We start from the raw sequence: 7,765 nt of genomic DNA, 5'->3' as shown, positions 1-7,765 counted from the left end.
TGCTTTTGCGCAAGGAAGGACTATGGACTGTTGTAAATAACCCACCAGATACTACTGCATGGGATCCAGATGATGAAGAGGATGCAAAGAAGTTAGACAACTTTAAACGAAGCAATGAGAAAGCTCTTTGCGTTATTGGACTAACACTGAATGACCAGCAGCTTGTCCATATTCGTGGTGAGGAGTCTGCTGCTAGGTGTTGGGATGTTTTGCGAAGGCTTTATGTTCGTGACAGTGTGGGTGCACATATACACCTTACACGTAAGCTGTTTAGGGCTCGTCTGCAGAAGAATGGAGATATGCTGACCCATTTAAATTACATGAAGGCAACTTTTCAAGAGCTTCATGAAAAGGAGCTGATTTTTTCAGAGTTGCATCAGGTCTACATTATTCTGTCATCTTTGGATGAGAGTTATGATGAGTATGTTTCTTCTTTGGAAGTCCTGACCAGAGAGGAACTGACATTGACTAACATTACTGGGAGACTGCTGGAAGAGTCCAGAAGGAGGCGTGACAGAGACCAGCTGAGAGAGACACAGCCACGAGAGGAGCAGCCATTCACCACTGCTTACAACGTCAAGAAATGTTATTCTTGTGGGGCTAAAGGGCATATAGCCAAATTCTGTAGAAAGGGTAGAAAACAGAATGTAAATAGCAGTGGGAAGGCTAAGAAGGGCATTGGTTTGGCTATTTCTGATGAATTAACATCCAGAAATAATGAATTGTGGGTTGTTGATAGTGGGGCTTCACAATGCATTACTAAAGTGAAGGATAGGTTTGTTAATATGAAAAACAGCAACCAATATGTTTCACTAGCCAACGGTTGGAGGATGAAGGCCTCTGGTGAAGGTAATTCCTATTGTCCATGCATTGATGAACAGTTACCTATGTTATATATACCTAAACTAAGATTCAACCTGTTATCTGTAAGGGAATTGGTTAAGGTTGGGTTTGTGGTAACATTCAGAGGGAATTAAACTGAAGCCATGTAGTAAGTATTTGAATTGCAATGCCTGTAATCAGGAAAAGAGTAAGGCAAGTCCGGCAAACAGGATAAACAGCTTCAAAACAACTGTTCCTTTGGAAGTTGTGTTTGCTGACTTAATTGGACCCATGAAGCCAAGTTTAGGAGGGTCATGTTATATTTTAAGTATCTTGGACCATTACTCTCGTTATGGTTTTTGTTATCTGCTTAAGTCAAAGGCAGACACTTTCCAACAATTTGCAAACTGGCTGAAGTTCGTGGAGAGGAAAACAAAGAGAAAGGTTCAGTGCATAATCACTGATAATGGTACTGAATTTACAAACAAGCGTTTTGTTGATATGTTAGAATCTGCTGGCATTGAGCATAAACGTTCAGCGCCTTATAGGCCTCAACATAATGCTTTTGTTGAGAGACGTGGGCAAACGTTACAAGCCATGATTAGAACTATGTTAAGAGATTCTGGCTTAACAGATAGACTGTGGGGGGAGGCAGCAAAATGTGCAAACCATGTTCTGAATTTAGTTGTTAATACTTCTACTGGTAAAATACCATATACTATATGGCATGGTAGAAGACCAAACCTTGATTACCTGCACACGTTTGGCACCCCAGCTTGGGTCCACATTCCTGCACAACGCAGGAGTAAAGGCCAACATAGGGCTAGGCAATTATACTTCGTAGGTTATGAAGCTAACCATAGATCCTATCGTTTCTGGGAACGAGGCACAACTAATGTATATAATAGTGCGAGTGCAAAATTCCTTGAGCACGTTGGTTGGGATAGGTTAGAGCAAGAAACTGTTAATACTGATCCTCTAGTGTTTGAGGACTCCTCTGATAATGTAAGTAGTAATGATAATACATCTCCTGTAAAAGATGAAGAGGAGATAGGGGAGATTAAAGATGAATCAGAGGAAGGAGAGGAGTCAGAAATTCAAAGCCCTGTAATTCCTTGGCGTTCAACGCGCATTAGACATCCACCTGATCGCTATGAAGCTAGTATAGTATGTCAAGTTAGTGTAGAGCCATCTAACTATGATGAGATCAGGATGTATCCTGAAAAGGAACAGGCATCATGGAAAGCTGCAATGAACAGGGAGTTGAAGTCTTTGCGGGATCTTAAGGTTTATGTGAAAGCAAAACTGCCACCTGGTGAGCAAGCTATAGGTTGCAAATGGATATATAAGATAAAGAGGGGTGTAGATGGAACTATAACCCATAAGGCACGTTTGGTTGCACAAGGTTTTGCCCAAACTACTGAGGATTATGACGAAGTGTTTGCACCCAGTCTAAGGGCAACTACTTTAAGAGCAGCTTTAGTATGGGCGGCTAAAAACCAATATATGGTTAATCATGTAGATGTTGAAACTGCATATCTACATGCTCCATTGCAACATACTATTTATTTAAGAATACCACCAGGATTGACCAATGATAGAGACCATGATTGTTGGGAGTTAAAGAAAAGCCTCTATGGATTGAAACAATCAGGCTATGAGTGGAACAAATGTTTAGTTAATGAGTTAAGTGCATTAGGTTTTGTAGCCAGTAATGCTGATCCTTGTTTGTTTAGAAGAGAACACAACGGAGCATTATCTTTTCTTTTATTATTCACAGATGATATAGCAATAATAACAAAAACTGAGTTAGAAGCACAAACTATCATTTCAAGATTGGAAAATAAATTCACAATTAGAAATCTTGGGAAAATAAGCCACTATTTGGGGTTAGATATTGTGAAAACGAATAGGGGTTTTAAGATTTCGCAAGCCAGTAAAATATCTCAGTTATTAAAGAGATACAATATGGAAATGTGTAAACCAGCAAAAACTCCAATGGCTATGGATTTTAAGGACACTAATGTTGAGAGTCCTGTATTTGATAAGGCTATGTACCAATCTTTGATAGGAAGTCTTATGTATCTTAGTAATTGGTCTAGACCTGATATATCTTACTGTGTAAATCAATTAGCCAGGTACAACAATAATCCAACTGTTAGACATTGGCAATCAGCTAAACGAGTATTAAGGTATTTGAAACAGACTATTCACTACTCGTTATATTTAGAGCCAAATCGTGAGTTAATCCTTACAGCATATGCAGATGCGAGTTTTGCCTCTGATACAAACACTCGTAAATCTACCTCAGGGTTGGCTATATTGTTGGGTGATTCTTTGATTGGATGGAAATCTATTAGACAAAAACACATAAGCTTATCTACAATGGAGGCTGAATTTTCATGTCTATCAGTGTTATGTACAGAACTGCTAGTGTATAAACAACTATTGTTAGATATGGGTTTAGATGTAAATGATCCATTTATTGTGTATGAGGACAATCAAGCTGCAATAAAGATGGCTAATAATGCTGCAGTAAGAACAAGATCTAAACATACTGATCTTCGTTATTTAAATGTCAAACAATGTGTCAAAGATAAATTAATACAGCTAGAGTATTGCCCATCTGATGTAAATATTGCAGACCATTTTACGAAGGTACAAAGTGCTGTGAAACACAATACTAATTGTGAAAGAATGTGCATAAGATTGTAAGAGTTATATATTATTCTACCCAAAGGGGAGAATGTTAGGCATATGGTGTTAGCCTACAATGTTGGGTTGAAAATATATTAACCATAATGCTATGGCTTTAAGATGTTAATTGGCCAATGGGTGTGTAAGTGTTCTCATGGCCATAAGAGGAAGCTAGGAACGTAGCTTCTCTCTCTCTCTGAATTCACTGATCTCTACTGTTACTGTTTTTTGCTCTGCTGTTGGTTTACTACTGTTGTAACCTAAACTGTGTATTGACCTCTGGACCGGTAAGAAGACTTTGTGACTTGGACTGTTTATTTTTGACTGTGCATTTTTGTTCTTACACCACCTCAAAAGTAAACTACTTTTTGTTTTTATAACTCAGTGTATTCTTGTGTGACTTTTTCTACTCAGTACCATTCCTTGTCTGTGCAACTCTTTGATAGCACAAGGAGACCTCTGCACAAATAAAATTCCTTAACAGGGGTGGAGGCAGAAAAACAATAGTCAGGAACAGGATACCATGTACTGACAGTGCTGTAACTTCAAACAGTTGCTGAATAAAACAGCACGGATTACCATGTAGAGAAGTACAGCTCCTTCAATGACACTTCTCCTCGCATCAGGAAGAAGAAATCTCCAACCATCCTTTACTAGAAAGAAATGGTGGCTGAACACTCAATTCCTGTCACTCCTCTGTAATAAAGCATAAAAAGAAGTGAATCTTCTTGCTACTAAGAAGACTGCCAACCTGAAGACCTACTTCCCCAATTCCCCAACCCTGCTTTTCTTGCTTCCATCCAAAGAAAGTGACCAACCAAATTTCAGAAGTAGAGCAAACAAATATAAAATGTCTCTGCAATAGAAGGAATAAGTTAAAAGCAATATTGTCCATTGAAACCCTCTAAATATGGTGGTTGAAATATCTCCATTCAATATAGTTAGCAGGTGATGCAGAAGAGCTCCGGCACACAGTCGTGCCGAGTCCCTGAGAGATTCAGAAATCATATTGCAAAAATTTAGAGAGGAAGCAGAATCGTACCTGTCTCTTGGAGACTTATTGTTTGTTGAATATGAAAGATTCACTCACTGTACAAAAGCAGAAACCCCTAATAAGCATAGATTTGTTGTCTATGCACATACTATAGACTGTGCTTACAGGACATAATTCAACTTTTCACGTACATGGAGAAAAGCAGTGGGAAAGCCTCTTCCCAAGGCTCACCTAATATGTGAATGCAGGAGGATAACCTCTCAAAGTAGCTAATTCTGTTGAAGTTTCTAAGTCCCGTTTGGCTTCACCAGAGAAATGAGCTGAATAATAATTGGAGAAAGCCATGTTCTGCTGCAGGTTGGAGGAGTGGATGGATGGATAGATGGACAGATAGATAGATCTATTTGTTTTATATGTTTACAATCAAAGACAAAACAGAAACAAGCAACCCCAATGATAAACCTAAATCTGGACCGAGATGCTTTACGTACGGTCACTCATGCGCTCGTTACCTCCTGTGTTGATTACTGCAATGCTCTCTACATGGGGCTGCCCTTGAAGACCACCCGAAGACTTCAGCTGGTGCAGAATGCGGCCGCGCAGGTTGTGATGGGAGCATCCCGATACTCCCATATTACACCCCTCCTGCGTGAGCTGCATTGGTTACTGGTTGCCCTCTGGGTGAGATTTAAGGTGCTGGTTCTTACCTATAAAGCCCTACATGGTTTAGGCCCGGGATACCTGCAGGACCGTCTGCTGCCAGGAATGACTTCCCATCGCCCTGTGCGCTCACACAGAGAGGGCCTCCTCAGGGTGCCGTCAGCCAATGTCGGCTGGCGACCCCCAGGGGGAGGGCCTTCTCTATGGGGGCACCTGCCCTGTGGAATCAACTTCCCCTGGAGCTCCGGATGACCCCAGACCTCCGGTTCTTTCATCGTAACCTTAAGACATTTCTTTTCCAACAGGCCGACCTGGACTGATAAGGGGTTTTTTTAATATGGTTTTAAGGTTTTATTGGTTGTAGTTGGGGCTATAGATATAGTTTAATTTTTAATATTTGTATTTTTACTTGTATTTTACTGTTGTTAGCTGCCCTGAGTCCTTCGGGAGATAGGGCAACGTATAAGTCCCATTAAATAAATAACCTAACCAAAGATTGTATGCTACAACAGTATAGTGAGTACATTAAAATACATGTATTTAATAAAATTACTACACTATTAAATACTGGACACAGCTAGTAATTAAACATAATTTGGAGACTCTTCTAGATATTTCAAATGGCCTTTCAGCTAATAATATTCTCTGACTCTGAGCTACCATAATTATGAGTTACTAGAGGCAATATCAGCTCAGTTCACTTAGTCATATAAAAAGGGCAACCCAAAATCATAGGAGAAACAGATTCTATTTCCTATATAGTGGACATGATAAATTCACTTGCTTCCAACAGTGAGGATGGCAAAACATTAAACTGAGCAAATGCAAAATGTCTCCTGTGAATTAGATAAAGAGTATTAACTACATAGTTGTCACAGAAGAACGGTCTTCAAAGAAGACCTCCCCTTACAAACAAGGTAGGGTTGTATTTCAGTTATGCTGAATATTGTTCCTCAGGGCCCATTGCTCCAGCTCTAACCAAACTATCTTGGTCAAGCCATAACATTTTAAACCTAGATCAATATGTTGAAAGAAAAGTCTTCATTAGGGTCCAGTCCAAGCTGGGAATAAACAAAATGGAGACTGCTTTAGAAAGAAAGTTGTAGTTTATTAAAGAGACTCTGGAACAGCTGACCACATGTAGTTGGAAGTGGTGGATTTTTATACCTTCCTGGGCTTTGTATTTGGAGTTCCTGTTCCTGTGGCATGAACTTTGACCTGAGGCTCAGTGTACCTTTCTGGTATTCTGATGATGGTGGGTTAATCCTTTTATGTCCCAAAGGTCATATCCTGCTTCCCTGGGGCTGTAGCTGATGGCTTACTTCCTGTGTTGGATTTCTTGGGTGAGGGGTTGCTGGTTCTAATTCTATCATTGTTAGCTATCAGTTTTGCTGCAAGGGATTTCAAAATATTGTCTTGAATGGGCTTCTGCCGGGTGGTATTTGCTCATGAATAGGGCTGAATGGGATCTGCATTTCTAAAAGGTGGTTTCCTGAGTTTCTACTGGGGGCTATTAAGAAAAAATGGGCCTACTTCTTTGCCTTTAAGATCCTTTGGGGAAATATAATATTCTGCCTTTTAATATTCCTAAAATATTTCTTTCTCTGGGGGTGGGGGTGGGTGGGTGCTGTCCTACAAATACTTACCTTCCCAGAAAACATAAAACTGTATTATAGTATAAGTAAAGGAATCCAAAGAACTGCCATCAAAAACAAATTTGAGTGTAATATAAAATATTGTACTAGATGCATGCTCAGTGCAGACAATACTAGATTCTGAAATGCCCCCCCCCCTTCATTTTTAATGGCAAAACCAGCATCCAGTTAGCTGTTTTTAAAATCCCAAAATTATTCTCAGGGTAGTTGATTCTTTGTTTTAAACTTCATTCAGTATGGCCTCTGGAGTGAGACCGGCATGCTCAGGTACTCAAAAGCAACAATGATAGAAATTAGTGCTACGGTACTAAGTCACAGCTGGGTATCACAGATAGTGATTTCCATTTTGCAACAACTACAGGTAAGAGGGTGTGGCAGGAAAAAAACAAATGAATGCAGACAATCCTTTCAAGTGAGACCAGCTGTTTTAGTTGTTCAGAGCTTTCTCTCTGCTGTTCCTGGTGTTTTGAAGAGAGAAGATTTAACTTTTCTTCACATTGTGTTTTGACGAGGGTCACTGTCATCGTGGAAAACTGTTGCAAAGAATTATTTAAAACAAAAATAAGGAAAATGTCCACAAGAAAGAACTTTGTTACCTTCTAATAGAAGTTTGACTTCCTCAACCCGGAAATGTTTACTATAGAATTGCTTCAGATCATCTGAGGTTGTCTGCCCTCTTCCTTTGTAACTAGTTCACTTTCCATTTCCTAAATGTTTCCTTTTCCACTTTCAAATCTTCACCAAGACTTTTGTGGAACCACCATTATTTTTTCTGCTGTCCTTCACTCCCCACCCCCCACCCCTTGTTGAAATTGCTTGTGCTTCTAACACCATTTTAGAAATTCCCACTTACTGCATCTTGAGCTCCTTTTCCCATAAGCTCTTCCTGCGGTGGGGCCTGTTTAGCAGTGCCCTGAGATGAATGATGGGTTCCCAT

This window comes from Vipera ursinii, assembly GCF_947247035.1.
Source record: "Vipera ursinii genome assembly, chromosome: 2".
In the NCBI taxonomy this organism is placed as follows: Eukaryota; Metazoa; Chordata; class Lepidosauria; order Squamata; family Viperidae; genus Vipera; species Vipera ursinii.
The sequence above is the reverse complement of the archived record's forward strand: the minus strand, read 5'-3'. Positions refer to the sequence as shown.